The 14,822-nt window shown below is 46.3% G+C and overlaps 1 protein-coding gene and 1 long non-coding RNA gene across 4 annotated transcripts in view; one reads left to right on the forward strand and one right to left on the reverse strand.

Moving 5' to 3' along the window:
• The window catches only part of LOC140418136 (uncharacterized), a 112,410-nt gene extending 99,071 nt beyond the window's left edge, over positions 1-13,339 (forward strand). Inside the window, exon 3 of the long non-coding RNA XR_011944796.1 lies at positions 13,199-13,339. This is a non-coding gene — a long non-coding RNA (uncharacterized lncRNA). The remainder of the gene's footprint in view (positions 1-13,198) is intronic.
• The window catches only part of LOC140418106 (disks large-associated protein 2-like), a 1,176,606-nt gene that overhangs the window by 272,078 nt on the left and 889,706 nt on the right, over positions 1-14,822 (reverse strand). The gene's annotated exons all lie outside the window — the stretch shown is intronic.

Genomic DNA, 14,822 nt, shown 5'->3' on the forward strand with positions numbered 1-14,822 from the left:
TCGCCACCCCTGGACCATCCCCCACCAGTCCCCCCAGCCCCCGCCAATGCCCCGCTCCGGCCAGAGGAATGGCTCCCTCCCCCCTGACTGTGGGGGCACTGGACACAGTCCGCAGCTGACATGCAAGGTTAATGAAACCTCAGACCACGAGTGATCCACGCTGCCAGGAAGTCAGCCCATCGTGGGCGGAGCATTGGGGTATTCAGGTAACGTCCTGAGACCGTCCCAATGTCGTGCGGCCTACTCACTGCCGTTTTGGAGGGGGTGGACCATCCAAAATCAGGCGCTGCCCCGATCTCGACGTCAAAATGGATTCCCCGGCCAATCGGCGAATGCAATTTCGGCGTCAGCAATCAGAGAATCCAGCCCTTAGTCTTTCAAATACAGTATCCTGGCAAACAGTTTTAAATTATTCAGTAGAAAAACATTTCCTTGATGGTAGTTTCTTTGAAGCTCTCTGCTGTAAAAAAAAACAGTAAACGGTGCTATTTGTGGTACTCCCTCATGTCATAATTATTAATGGCAATATAACTCCAGCCAGCATTGGGATTGTCAGGGATCACTGAAGGAATTATGACTCCTTTCATAATATTTATTTTCTTTCCAGGATTTTGATTTGAATTGCAAATAGATTCATAGAATTTATGAAACTTGAGTACTGCTCACTTTATAAATCAATGATGTCCGCATAACACTTGATGTCAGCCTTATGATACCTGTCAAACAATGGTGAATCTAAATTCACAGTGATATCTGTCCCATAACTCTCACTGTCAATTATAACGATAGCTGCCACACAATGCTGAATCTATCGATCACAGTGATTTCTGTTCAATAATAATCGTGATGTCAGTCAGCATGATATCAGTGACATGAAGCTGAATTCATTATTCAGTGGTATCTCTCAAACATTGACAAACCTCTCGATCTCAGGGATATCTGTCAGACATTGGCAAACCTGTCAATCATAGATTCAAAGAGATTTTACAGCACAAACAAAGGCCCTTCGGCCCACTGTGCCTGTGCCAGCCGTCAAGCACCTTTCTATTCTAATCCCATTTTCCAACACTTGGTCTGCAGCTTTGAATGCTTTGGACATCTGTCAGACATTGGCAAACCTGTCAATCATGGTGAAATTTGCTCACTGAAGCGAACCCATCAATTTTCTGTCGAGCATATTGATGTCTTTCCCATGTTAAGTACTCAATCTGCGCCTTACTCCCATTACATTACTGTGCTACCTACCCAAGGTCACTCACTTCTTCACCTATATGATGCCTGACTCATTTACTGCCTTACTCATAAATCTCCGCTCCAATGTCACTCACAGAAATCCTTCTCCCATATTTAACATTCTGTCATTCAGAGATCTGAGTCCCATAATCACTCACTTCTTCAATTAACAATGACTACCCAGTGTCACACACATCAGTGCCGATGCTATTTCATACTCTTTCTGCCACTTTCAATGAAGCCGTCCCTTCTCTGTCAGAGAGTCAAAATCCTTGAACTCCATCCCTAACAGCACTGTGGGTGTACGTACACCTCTAAGACCACAGCGGTTCAAGAAGGCAGCTCACCACCATCTTCTCAAGGACAATTAGGCATGGGCAACACATGCTGACACAGTCAGCGACACCCACACCTGATAGACGAATAAAGAGAAGTGAAGGCTCTTCTACTGCCACTGTGAGCCACTTGCATCCAACAATATATTTGAGGAGGCAACAAAATACCTTGTGATCCATCTGTGGATGAAATTTAAAACTTTCACATTGAGATTGCACTTGTTCATCCCAAGCAATGTGGACATTTGTAGAGATTGTGATCCTTTATTTCCTGTGGTGTTCCTGTCATGTGCTGCAACAGTGAAAAATAATCAAGCTTTCACGTGGTTTATCAAACTTGAAAGGAACTGCTGCTGACTGAAGATAACAAACTTTTAATTATTGGCAAAAATGATCATTTTCAGCTGATCTTCCCTTTTTACTTCCTTATGACTGGTTTCATCTTTGTCGTCTCTCTGATTCATCCTGTGTAGTTCAGTACTGCTTCTGCATACATAAGAATGGTATTCTGGGGTCCTGCAATAACTAGGAGAATGGAGAAAACTTCTCGCTCTCTCCACTTTGTCTCTCATCTTCTGAAGCTGCAAAAACATGAGCCTGAAGTGTCCCAGTTATTACACTCAGCACACACCGCCGCACATGAGAACAGTTGGTTCCTAATAGATAGCAACCTTAATTAGTTCCAAATCCAGGACTTCAGCAAGTTCTTTCAATACACTTTGGTTGAATGTTGAATTGCAGGGTACATTGTAAAACTTCAGATTGGACGGATAAAACCATTTATTTCATTAATAGCATCTCCAGCTACCTGTGGAATATTATGATTGAGACAATGCCACATTATTTTGTCTGTCACATTACCCCAAAGGTTCTAAGGAATCCAACTTTGCAAGCAAACAATGTACTCATATCTCCATCAGAAAATGCAATTTGACTGGGCCCGAACAGTCAAATATGGGTGAGTATTCCTAGCTAATTGGGAGACATGGGACGGGATTCTCTGTTGCCCGTCGTCGAAATCATATTCGACGATCAGGCGGAGAATTTCCGTTTGCGAACGAATTGGGGCCGGTGCCGTTTTTCGGATGCTGCGCTCTCTCCAAATTTGGGTCATCGTGGCACATGCTGCGCTGCGATAGCGTCAGTGCATCGCTTTGAGGCCCTCCGCCCCCGATGGGCCGAGTTCCCGACCGCGCGGGTCGCGTGTGGTCTGGGTTTTCGTAAACCTGGCGTGGCGGCTGCAGACTGTGTCCAGTGCTCTGCCACAGTCGGACGGGAGTCGTGCTGCTGGCGGGGGGGGGGGGGGGGGGGTCTTCGGCGAGGGCTGGGGGGACTGGTGGGGGGTGTCCATGGGATGGCAAGGGGGTGTCGAGGGGGACACTATTTGGCCGGCCGGGTCCACGCACGGCCACGCCATGTTGCACGACGCGACCGCTGAAGGTCGTCGCCATGCGCATGCGCGGCCATGGACCCGGCAGTTCTCTGGCCGTTTATGTCGGGAAAGCCAGGGGTTTTACGTGGTGCAGCTGCTAGCCCCCCACCGGGCGGAGCATCGACTTTTCCATTGAAAAACTAGACACTTCCTCCGGATATAGCCTCAAAATCGGAGAATCCAGCTCATGGTAGAAAGTTGATACCATGGAGTCCAGTTCAGCTGTGTATATTGTATCCAGAGTTTTGCTCCATAATTTCTTTTTTCCTGTAGAATCTTGTTGGCCAATATGCTTTTGAGTATAGACATGGCCATCCTCAAAGAATGTAATCCAGTGACTCAAATTTTCCCACTGGGGTTGTGCAAACTTTGCCTGATATTCATAATATTAGCTCAGTTGGCTGGATGGCTGGGTTGGTGTAGAATGCCACCAATGATTTCCCTATTCAATCACTGTACTGGTGTGGTATGTTCTATGTTCTATGCTCTATGTTCTATGAATTACATCATTATGTGTGATTAACATTAGTAGCCCTAATAAAGTTGAGGGAAATGATATGGGAAAGTCAAAAGTCAAAAGGACAGTACTTATATATTGAAAGTGCCAGCAATGTTTTGGCATTTCCATATCCATTGACAGTGACCCCCAAGTACACGTTATTCAGAAAAATGACTAACTAAACTGAAACATTGCCTATATTTCTCTTCTCCACAACAATGATGACACTTTAAAAGGACTTCACTAGTTAATAAGTGCTTTGGGATAACCTTTTTCTAAATAAATTTAAAGTACACAATTATTTTTTTTCCAATTAAGGGGCAATTTAGTGTGGCCAATCCACCTACTCTACACATCTTTTGGGTTGTTGGGGTGAGACCCATGCAGATGCTTTGGGATATCTTGCAATTATGAAAAGTGCTGTATAAATGTAAGTTCTTTATTTTTCCTTAGACTGTACATTCTGAATTTTAAATGAATATTTACAGAATAACTTGCAACTAAAAAATGAATCAGCAAATACAATTTGGTATTATAGGGTGCAAATACATTTTGTCTCCCCAAGATTTGTTGAGAGGGTTTTCTACTTGAGAGCATGGATATGCTGCCAATGATCAGATATTGTCCCGTGCAACAGCAAGAAGATCAAAAGACTAGGGATGATTCTTAGGCTGCATTGTGCCCAAAGCAAATTAGGCATGGGCAACAAATGCTATTTTGGGACAATTCCAGGCGAGGCCTGAAATGGGATTTGTGCCGGGTGCTGAACATTTTCCGATGCTCGCAACCCGCTCAAGCTGGGATGATCTGGTTCACGTCCTCTTTGGGCGTGAACTAGTTTAGTATATTGTTACAACACCCTGGGCTAGTGCGCAGTCAATTCCAGCCCCACAGGCCCCGGAGTCCCAACACAAGTGCATTAACCAATAATTTGTGTATAATTTCTGAGATCTTTGGCCCTTGACTACTCCATTGATTTACAGGCACCAGATTTGTAAGTGAAACACAAAAAAATTGTTTATTTGTAACAACAATAGAGATAAGACATGCAATGATTATACTAGAATATCGGCCAGATAATCTATTACTCCCCTTTTACCGTCTCCGCTCCTAGCCCATTATCGGGCCCTGAATCGGTCGGGATAGGGGCCGTTTCACGCTGTCGTGAACCTCGACGGCGTTCACGACGGTGTGGGCACTTCGGTGTGGGAGCGGAGAATCGCGCCCAAGGTGTTGAAACCACCAGTTGGATTGCTAATGAAGTGCTTCTGGCTAAAACATTCAGGCAGGACTCTCAGGCTGTGGGATCTGCTCTGGGGGTCATTTTAACTTGTGTTGACCTGGGCATTCACACAGACGATCCACCTCAGGTCTGCTTAATTCTGACTTGCTTCCACCTCCACCAGATTAACTATCAGCCTCACTGAGTTGTCTACATGAGAGTTTTAAAAGGGTTTTCAAACAATCCAAATGGATTGTCTACACTCAAACTCAGCTTTGGATTCAAAATCGTACTTTGTGTCCAATTTCCCTAGAACGTCTATCAGCTTGGCTGAGGTGAAAACAAACCCTCCAAATGGGGCGTTCAAAAGAGTTTACATTCTGGAGAGAGATTCCAAAAAAGCTTTCTCCAGCTCTGCGTTCAAAATGAAACTAAAACTCCTGAGAATAAGCCTGCCTTTGCAGAACATAACACCAATACCAATCAGCATTGAGTGTTAGTAGAATTTAAAGTAGCTTGTTGGCTGCCAGCCAAGTCCATCAAAATGTGTCATCACTGAGGCCAGACCAAGCAGCACATCTTACTGGGGTTTCCAGAGGCCAGGCCAATCAACGCATCCTGCTGGGGGGTTTCTTTTTTAGAAAGTAAATGAGAAATCCATATTAAAGGCATAGGCTCCAGTAATTGTCCAGGTGCAAAAATTATAAAGGCCCAAAAGAACAGAAACTACAAAGGAAAACAAGGGACAGACAAGGATTTACATGAGGATCCTTACAATATTTAAACTTTCATTCAAATGTGCAGGATTTGTTTGAAGCTGGATTCTCCCAGCTCCTGCAATTCTCTCGCCTGCTGATGCAACGTGAAACCACGGCGAATCATTACTTGCCTCCATAAGCAGAGACCAAATGCGATGACCTCGCTGGTGGCTCGAAGGCCATTGTAGCCCTCAGGTGGTTGGGGCCATGGCACTGGCACTGGCAGGTTATGACTGCCTGGTCGGCGCTGCCATGGGGCGGGGCTTGAATGGGGCGGGGCTTGAATGGAGCAGGGCCTGAAAAAGGTGGGGCATTCAGCAACCCCACAGCGGGATGTTGCTCACCTGGGGCGGAGGCGGGCTGCTGGTACTGGCAATCGGGGAAGGAAGTGTTTGATGCCAGCGATGGGGGGGGTGGGGGGGAGGGGTCTTTGCCGATGAGAACGGGGGCGGATGTTGTGCTTCAGCATTCATCTGAGATCAGGGCGCCCTTCTCTGAGAAGCAGGATCTGCTGGCATCTTCAGGTCCTGCACATCTCATTCAGGCCACAGTTCACTCCAGCCTCCAAAAACATTTCTAAGTGCGGGTAGATTGCGATCCAGATCACACTGAACCACCCGACGGGAATCTCATCTCAATCCTAATGGAGACTACACTCAGAAATGTTTTGAGACAATTGTGCCTACATAGAACATAGAACATACAGTGCAGAAGGAGGCCATTCGGCCCATCGAGTCTACACCGACCCACTTAAGCCCTCACTTCCACCCTATCCCCCTAACCCAATAACCCCATCTAACCTTTTTGGACACTAAGGGTAATTTAGCGTGTCCAATCCACCAAACCTGCACGTCTTTGGACTTTGGGAGGAAACCGGGGCACCTGGAGGAAACCCACACAGACACGGGGAGAACGTGCAGAATCGAACCTGGGACCCTGGTGCTGTGAAGCCACAGTGCTAACCACTATGCTACCGTGCTGCCCCAAGCTTTGAGATGAAGCAGCATTGAAGGTGCATTGCTTGCAGGCGGCATACCTGGTAGTAGATCAATCACATTAGCATCAACTCCTTGGGTGGGAATGGGGAGATGTTTGTGTGTAATCTGTGGTCTAGGAAGATTTGCCAGCACAATTAGTCATCATTATTGCATTACCATCAACAATTAAAGCTGCCGCCTTTGTACTCAACTTCTATGCCACATGATTCATCAATGGGACAGCTGAAGAGTCAACTGCTTTCTTAGTTAGGAGCTGATACATCATATAATACACACTGCATATGGCTAGAGGCCTCACTGCAGACTTTAATAGTCAGCAGCTGAACCTATGGAGAAATGTATTTAGCATGGAGTGAAGACTGATAAAAAGCCAGCACTTCAGAAATCACAACACTAGCTTGAGCTCGAAGTAGAGAGAGATTGAATTATTAAGGATTTTGTTCGACGAATGAACTGAGAGACTAAAACCATTTCAAAAACTTACATCTTAAAAGGATAGAAGGGGGAATTTGTATTTATGTGAAGCCTTTCACTCCCACGGATGTCCAAATGTGTTTAACAGTCAATGAGGTACCGTTGTAATGCAGAAATATGACTACACATTTGTACACAAGATCCCAGAAGCCACAATGAAATAAGTGACCAACCCATATGGTTTAGGCTTTCGTCGAAAGATAAACGTTGGCCAGGAAAACGGGAGTACTCTCCATCACTTTATTGAATTGTGCCAGGACATATCTGTACACTTGAGAAGGCAGATGAAGCCTTGGTTTAGTATTCCATTTGTAAGTTGGTGTTGTGTTGGGTGCTCTGGATCCGTGGAACACATACAGGCCACCAACACTTAAAATAGTGCAACACTATTTTATTAAGTTAGGAACTGTTGAACATACTTTCACTGTGGGTTAACACAATGTTGGATTAAACTAAAGACCTATGCCTGTCCTAACCAGTCTATGCACTCAGCACATTGTGAAGATCTGTGCTGTAAACTGTAAGCTCTGTCTTTCTAAGAGGCTGCATCCTGAATGAGCGGGAACTCTGATGCCCCCTGTCTTTATAGTGAGTGTGCTCTAACTGGTGATTGGCTGCGGTGTTGTGTGTGTTGATTGGTCTTGCTGTGTGTCCATCAGTGTGTGTGTCTGCACCATGATATACTGGTGTATATTATGACATCCCCCCTTTTATAAAAAAAAACATGTGTGTGGCAATAAATAATGTATGGTGAGAATGTTCCTAACTACGTGTGGGGTGCGAAGACATATTTACAGGACTACGTACATAAGAACTAAGCTATTTACATGGGAAGGTGCCTGGTGCAGAGAAGCAGTATGCAACAAGAGTAACGAGATCAACACTATATACAAACCAGGGAAACGATCAAACAAAGCAACAAAACAATTCAGAGTCCATAAGTTCGCAAAGTTCATAACTTTAGTCTCTGAGGTGGGCGACGAATTCTGGTTGACCGCCTCAAGGGTGGGTCGAGAGCCGCCGGTTCAGGAGCGGGCTGGACTGTGTCAAAGTCAGGGGGATGCAGAGTGACAGGGAGCTCTGCATTGTCCGTGGCAGGGTCAGCAGGAGGACGAGGCAACACTGAAGGATCACATGGTGAGCGTGGAACGAAACGAAGGGCGCGTCGATTGCAGCGCAGAATATCCAGTAGACGAACCAGGAACGAGCGGGGGGCCACCTGCCGAAGGACAACAGCGGTTGCAGACCAGCCACCATCCGGAAGATGGATGCGGACGATGTCATCTGGAACCAGAGCAGGGAGATCAGCTGCACGGGAGTCATGAGCCGCCTTGTGCTGTGCACGAGACAGCTGCATCCGGCGAAGGACCGGAACGTGGTCGAGGTCTGGGACATGGATGGATGGCACGGTCATCCTCAGGGTGCGACCCATGAGTATCTGGGCTGGCGACAGGCCAGTGGACAGTGGGGTGGAGCGATAGGCCAGCAAGGCGAGGTAGAAATCGGACCCAGCATCAGCAGCCTTGCCTAGGAGCTGTTTGACTATATGTCCTCCCTTCTCCGCTTTGCCGTTGGATTGGGGGTACAGGGGACTGGACGTCAAGTGGGCAAAATTGTACCGCCTGGCAAAGTTGGACCATTCTTGGCTGGCGAAGCAGGGGCCATTGTCCGACAGAACCGTGAGCAGGATGCCATGTCGAGCAAAGGCTTCTTTACATGCACGAATGACTGCAGGTGAGGTGAGGTCGTGCAACCGTATCACTTCCGGGTAATTTGAAAAGGAGTCCACGATCAGGACATAGTCTCTACCCAGCGCGTGGAACAGGTCGATGCCCAACTTAGTCCATGGTGACACGATCAACTCATGGGGCTGCAGGGTCTCACGCGGTTGGGCCGGCTGGAAGCGCTGACAAGTGGGGCAGTTGAGCACTGTGTTGGCTATGTCCTCATTAATGCCGGGCCAGTATACTGCCTCTCGGGCCCATCGGCGGCACTTTTCCACACCAAGGTGGCCCTCGTGTAGCTGTTCCAGGACAAGCTGGCACATGCTATGCCGGATGACAATGCAGTCCAGTTTTAGAAGAATCCCATCCACTACCGCCAGATCATCTCTGACATTATAGAATTGAGGGCATTGACCCTTGAGCCACCCATCCGTTAGGTGGCGCATGACACGCTGTAGCAAGGGGTCAGCTGCCGTTTCACGGCGAATTTGGACGAGGCGTTCATCCGAGGCAGGTATATTGGAGGCCGCGAATGACACATGGGCGTCAACCTGGCAGACAAATCCCACTGGGTCACATGGAGTGTTGACTGCCCTGGAGAGAGCATCAGCAATGATGAGGTCTTTGCCTGGGGTGTATACCAGCTGGAAGTCATATCGCCGGAGCTTGGGAAGAATACGCTGGAGGCGAGGCGTCATGACGTTCAAGTCTTTCTGTATTATATTGACCAGCGGGCGATGGTCGGTCTCGGCGGTGAATTGAGGAAGTCCGTAGACATAATCGTGAAACTTAACCACACCGGTCAGAAGGCCCAGGCACTCCTTTTCTATCTGCGCGTCGCGTTGCTCCGTGGGGGTCATCGCACGTGACGCATATGCAACTGGGGACCATGATGAGGCCTCATCACGTTGAAGGAGCACTGCCCCAATGCCGGATTGACTGGTATCGGTCGAAATTTTGGTACCTTTGCTGGATCAAAGAAAGCTAAGACCGGGGCTATGGTCAGTTTTGTTTTGAGTTCTCTCCATTCGCGCTCGTGGGCGTGTCTGCGCCATGATATACTGGTGTATATTATGACAGTTGACACCTCCAGAAGTGCAGCACTTCCTCAGTACTGCGCTGCAGTCTGAGCTTAGATTAATATTGGAAGTCCGCAGGATGGGGTTTGAAGGAACAAATTTAATGTATTGCAGGATGCATATTACTGCGAATAGAGTAATTCTTAATCCGACAGATTCTGTGAGTCTTCAAGAATGATTCAGTTTCCATTTCCAGATGTTCAAGGTCATAGTCAAGGCTTTTGTTGAGGAGAATTGTAGTAATCAGAAAGAGCAAAGAACAAAGAAAAGTACAGCACAGGAACAGGCCCTTCGGCCATCCAAGCCCGTGCCGACCATGCTGCCCGACTAAACTACAATCTTCTACACTTCCTGGGTCCGTATCCCTCTATTCCCATCCTATTCATATATTTTTCAAGATGCCCCTTAAATGTCACTATCGTCCCTGCTTCTACCACCTCCTCTGGCAGCGAGTTACAGGCAGACATAGAGTCACACAGCACAGAAAAGGCCCTGTGGCCCATCGAGTGTGCGCCGGTCAAAAATAACCACCTAACTATTCTAACCCAATTTCCCAGAACTTGACCCATACATTTATATGCCTTGGGATGGGAAGTGCACATCTAAATACTTCTCAAATGTTAAGAGGGTCTCTGCTTCCACCACCCTCTCAGGCAATTCCCACAACCCTCTGCGTAAAAACGTTTTTCCTCACATCCCCTCTGAACCTCCTGCCTCTTATCTTAAATCTATGCCCCCTTGTCATTTATCCATCCACCAAGGTTCCTTCACTATGTTCCTCAGAATTTTATACATCTCAATAATGTCCCCCCCTCAGGCTCCTCTGCTCCAAGGAAAACAATCCAAGTCTACCCAATCTCTCTTCATAACTAAAACTCTCCAGTCCAGACAACATCCTGGTAGATCTCCTCTGCACCCTTCCAATGCTATCACATCCTTCCTATGATGTGGATTCCAGAACTGCACACAATACTCTAGCTGTGGCATAACCAACGTTTTATACAGTTCTTGCATAACCTTGCTGCTCTTAAACCCTATACCTCGGCTAATAAAGGCAAACTATATGCCTTTTTTTTAAATTTAAGGCCCAATTCCATTTCTTTCCAATTAAGGGGCAATTTAGCATGGCCAATCCACCTACCCTGCACATCTTTGGGTTGCAGGGTGAGACCCATGCAGACAGGGGGAGAACATGCAAACTTCACATGGACAGTGATCCGGGGATGGGATTGAACTCGGATCCTCGGTGCCGTGAGACAGCAGTGCTAACCACTGCACCACCATGCCACCCCATCATATGTCTTATTAACCACTGTATCCAACTGCTCTGCTACCTTAAGGGACCTGTGTGCATGCACACCTAGATCCCTCTGATCCTTGGCACTTCCCAGGGTCTTGCTATGTATTATCCCTTTTTTGTTCTGCTCAAGTGCATCACCTCACACTTATCTGGATTGAATTCTATTTACCACTGATCAGCCCATCTGACCCAGCCCATCTATATCCTCCTGTAATTGAAGGCTATCCTCCTCACTATTTACCATCCCGCCAATTTTCGTATCACCCACAAACTTACAGATCATCCTTTCTACATTCATGTCTAACTCATTTATATAAACCACAAACAGCAAGGGCCCCAACACTGATCCCTGTGGGACCCCATTGGACACAGGCTCCCAGTCAGAAAAACACCCCTTGACCATTACCCTTTGCTACCTGCCACTCACCAATTTTGGATCCAATTTGCCAAATTTCCTTGAATCCCTTGAGCTCTTACTTTCACCAACAGTCTCCCACCTGGGACTTTCACAAAAGCCTTACTGAAGTTCAAGTGGACTACATCAAATGCATTTTCCTCATCGACACACCTGGTCACCTCTTCGAAAAATTCAATCAAGTGCTCGGACCCAATGACTGACGACCAAGGACTTAGAACAACAACAGTTTATTAAGTGAACTGAGAAGCTCCTACATGCTTTTCTCTGGGGAGAACACCTGAGCTACTGACACGTGACCTTTTAAGTGAAATGATTAAAAAATTAAAGTCACCATAGTCCCTGAGGATTGGAGGTTGCTCTCCTATTTGAGGGGGAGAGCTGACCGGTGGTGATTTATCCTGAGGATCACGACACCTCAGGCGAAGGGCAAGGTTGAGAAGATGGGACTTTCATGGATAACCTCAGTTGGTAGGGGAATTAAAATTGTGCTGATGGGTTTGTTCCACATCACGTACCAGCCAGCCAACTAATTGAGCTCATCAACCACCTGAAGTGTCACATGGTAAGTTTTGGCACCTGCCGAACAATTGTACTATTTATGAAATGTTTACAGTGAATACTTATCAGCCCCTTTTTCCCATCCCATCCATGCCCAATATCAAGAGTTGGTAAAGATCTTCTACTTACAGTGATCATTCAGCACGTGGATATTTTATCAATTACATTTTGGGTGTTTTGATTCATTTACATTTAAATTCTGAAACCTGCCTGTGCTGGATTCTCCGTTGCCCGGCACTGAAATTGGGAAACAGCGATTGGGCGGAGAGTGGCTCCCGATGCCGAAATCTCAGCAGGCCCCGCGGGGTGTGACACCGGGTCGCGATGCTCCGCCCCTGCAAAAGCGGCGTCATTGAGATGCGTGCCATGCGCAGTTGCGCGCAGTCACAAGCCCGTTGGAATGTAATTAGTGGGCCCACCCGCGATGCTCTGTCTCTGATGGGCCGAATTCCCAACGGCGCAGGCCACATGCGCTCTCAACGGTCGTGAACCTGGCATGGCGGCTATGGAGAGAGGGAGCGAGCGTGCAGACAGTATCCAGCACCGGCATACTCGGCTAAGATCCGTGCTTCTGGCCAGGTCTGGTGGGGTGGTGCGGAGTGGTCTGGTGGTGGGCTGTGGGGTTGGGGTGGGCAGGTACATGGTCCAGCAGAGCTGACGCGATCGCTGCATGTGTGGGGGTGTGGGCGTATGTGCCGCTGCAGCTTGTCAGCCCTGCGCATGTGTAGCATGGACCCGGTGATGCTCCAACCGTTTTCCATGCGTTCCATGGGTGTTTCACGCGGCTCACCCCTTACCGGTAGTGGAATCGGTGCAGGTTTCGCACCGATTTTCCTGTCGTAAAACACCACGGATCCTCCGTTAGCGTCGGCACTTAGCCTCAGGAACGGACAATCCAGCCCCCTATCTTTACAAGCTCTGCTGATGGCTCCCTTAAATTTTCTGTTTAAAATTCTGCTGCTTAACATATAACACACTCAAGTGAAGTGCTTACATAAAAGGCGAAATATAATCTCAAAAGCATTAAAGTTTTAAAACTCCATTAATGTTGTCATAATGTCTTATGGAATTTATATATTCGTAATGGATGCACCTCAGCTCTCTACTTCTGTAAACATCATTTAACTTGTGTTTTTCCCCTTTCTTTTCTCTTTTTTTGGCTATATAGAGAATTGACATGAATGTGTTTCACTCTGATGGACGACAATATACTAAATGAAGAAGGCAGATGGCTGGTGCTGAGTTACAAGAAAATAATTCAAGTATGTGGTTCTCTCATCATAAACTACAAGGATGGTTTACAAACCACACCGGGTCTCAAGAAAAATAAATATTTTCCTTAAACTTAGAAACAGCATTGTTATTTTCTATAATATCTCATCAAATATTTAGTATGAGTAAACATTTGTTTTTGGTCTTGCGCTTCATTAATCAGTAGCGCACTGTACCCTTCAGAGTCAGCATTACTGCTATGAAGGGCAATAAAGAGAGTGTCTGAAGGTGGAAGACATTTTGCAGCATCCTATGCTTTCTCCTGTTACGTTATAGTATTTAGCACAAGGAAACTAACATAAAACATACTTTGGAGTACACACAAACTATATACTAACATATCATGCAATAAACATTATGTAAGCAATAGATTAAACAAACTGCGTAACATAAACTATACATTAAATATATTATGCATTTCACAGGATATTAAAACTTAAGTTCCCGTTAACTTTTATTATAATTTGGTTAGGTCATACTTATTATGGGATTTGCCAATGTAAACATTTCACTCGGTAATTATATCTTGCCATGTATGGTGACACTACCCTCAAGTTTCCATCACCGATCTCATCAAATTAACTTTGCAACCCTAATTGCCCTATTTTTTTGTCAAAAGTATTATATAAAAGCAAATAAGAATTCTTCAATCAGGACTGAGTTGTGCCGACATGTATTGGCCCTCTAACTCTTCTCTTTTGAAGACAATTGGTTTTCACACCATAATGCAATGCCTCAAATTGATCAGAATATATATCAATAAACAAGTATTAACTGTACTTGGGGCGGCATGGTGGCACCGCGGTGAGCACTGCCACCTCACAGTGCCAGGGACCTGGGTTCGATTCTTGCCTTGGGTGACTGTTTGGGTGGAGTTTGTATGTTCTCCCCGTGTCTGCGTGGGCTTCCTCTGGGTGCTGCAGTTTCCTCCCACAGTCCAACGATGTGTAAGTTAGGTGGATTGGCCATGATAAATTGCTCCTTAGTGTCCAAATGAATAGATGGGGTTACAGGGATCGGGCGGGTGGGCCTAGGTAGGGTGTTCTTTCGGTGGGTCGGTGCAGATTTGATGGGTCGAATGGCCTCCTTCTGCACTTTAGGGTTTCCATGATGTACAGTACATATTACATAACAATATTTTATTTAAAATATATATATGTATTATATAACATAAATATGATGCAGAATAAAGATTAAAGGATAATTTGATTAATTCAGAATCTGAACCTGGAATTTTCCATTTCGAAGAGTAAGGATAGATTTCTCCAGTCCAGTGAAAAGAACGGGAAGCCAGAGTGACTTCTGCTGGTCAGTGGGACGGATGAACACGCGTAGTCTTGAGCTATTCTCCTCAGTAATTATGCAGGCACGAGGATCACACCCAATCTCCTGGAGGGATGGTGGGAGGTCATCTGCCTCATTGTCATGTCCAGGCGCCATATTTAAAAGGTGCTAGGACCATTGGATATCACGAACAAATGTCAAGGAGAAGGCAGGGTCCTCATGTCCCAACGATTCTG

Source organism: Scyliorhinus torazame, chromosome 1 (genome assembly GCF_047496885.1).
Source record: "Scyliorhinus torazame isolate Kashiwa2021f chromosome 1, sScyTor2.1, whole genome shotgun sequence".
Lineage (NCBI taxonomy): Eukaryota > Metazoa > Chordata > Chondrichthyes > Carcharhiniformes > Scyliorhinidae > Scyliorhinus > Scyliorhinus torazame.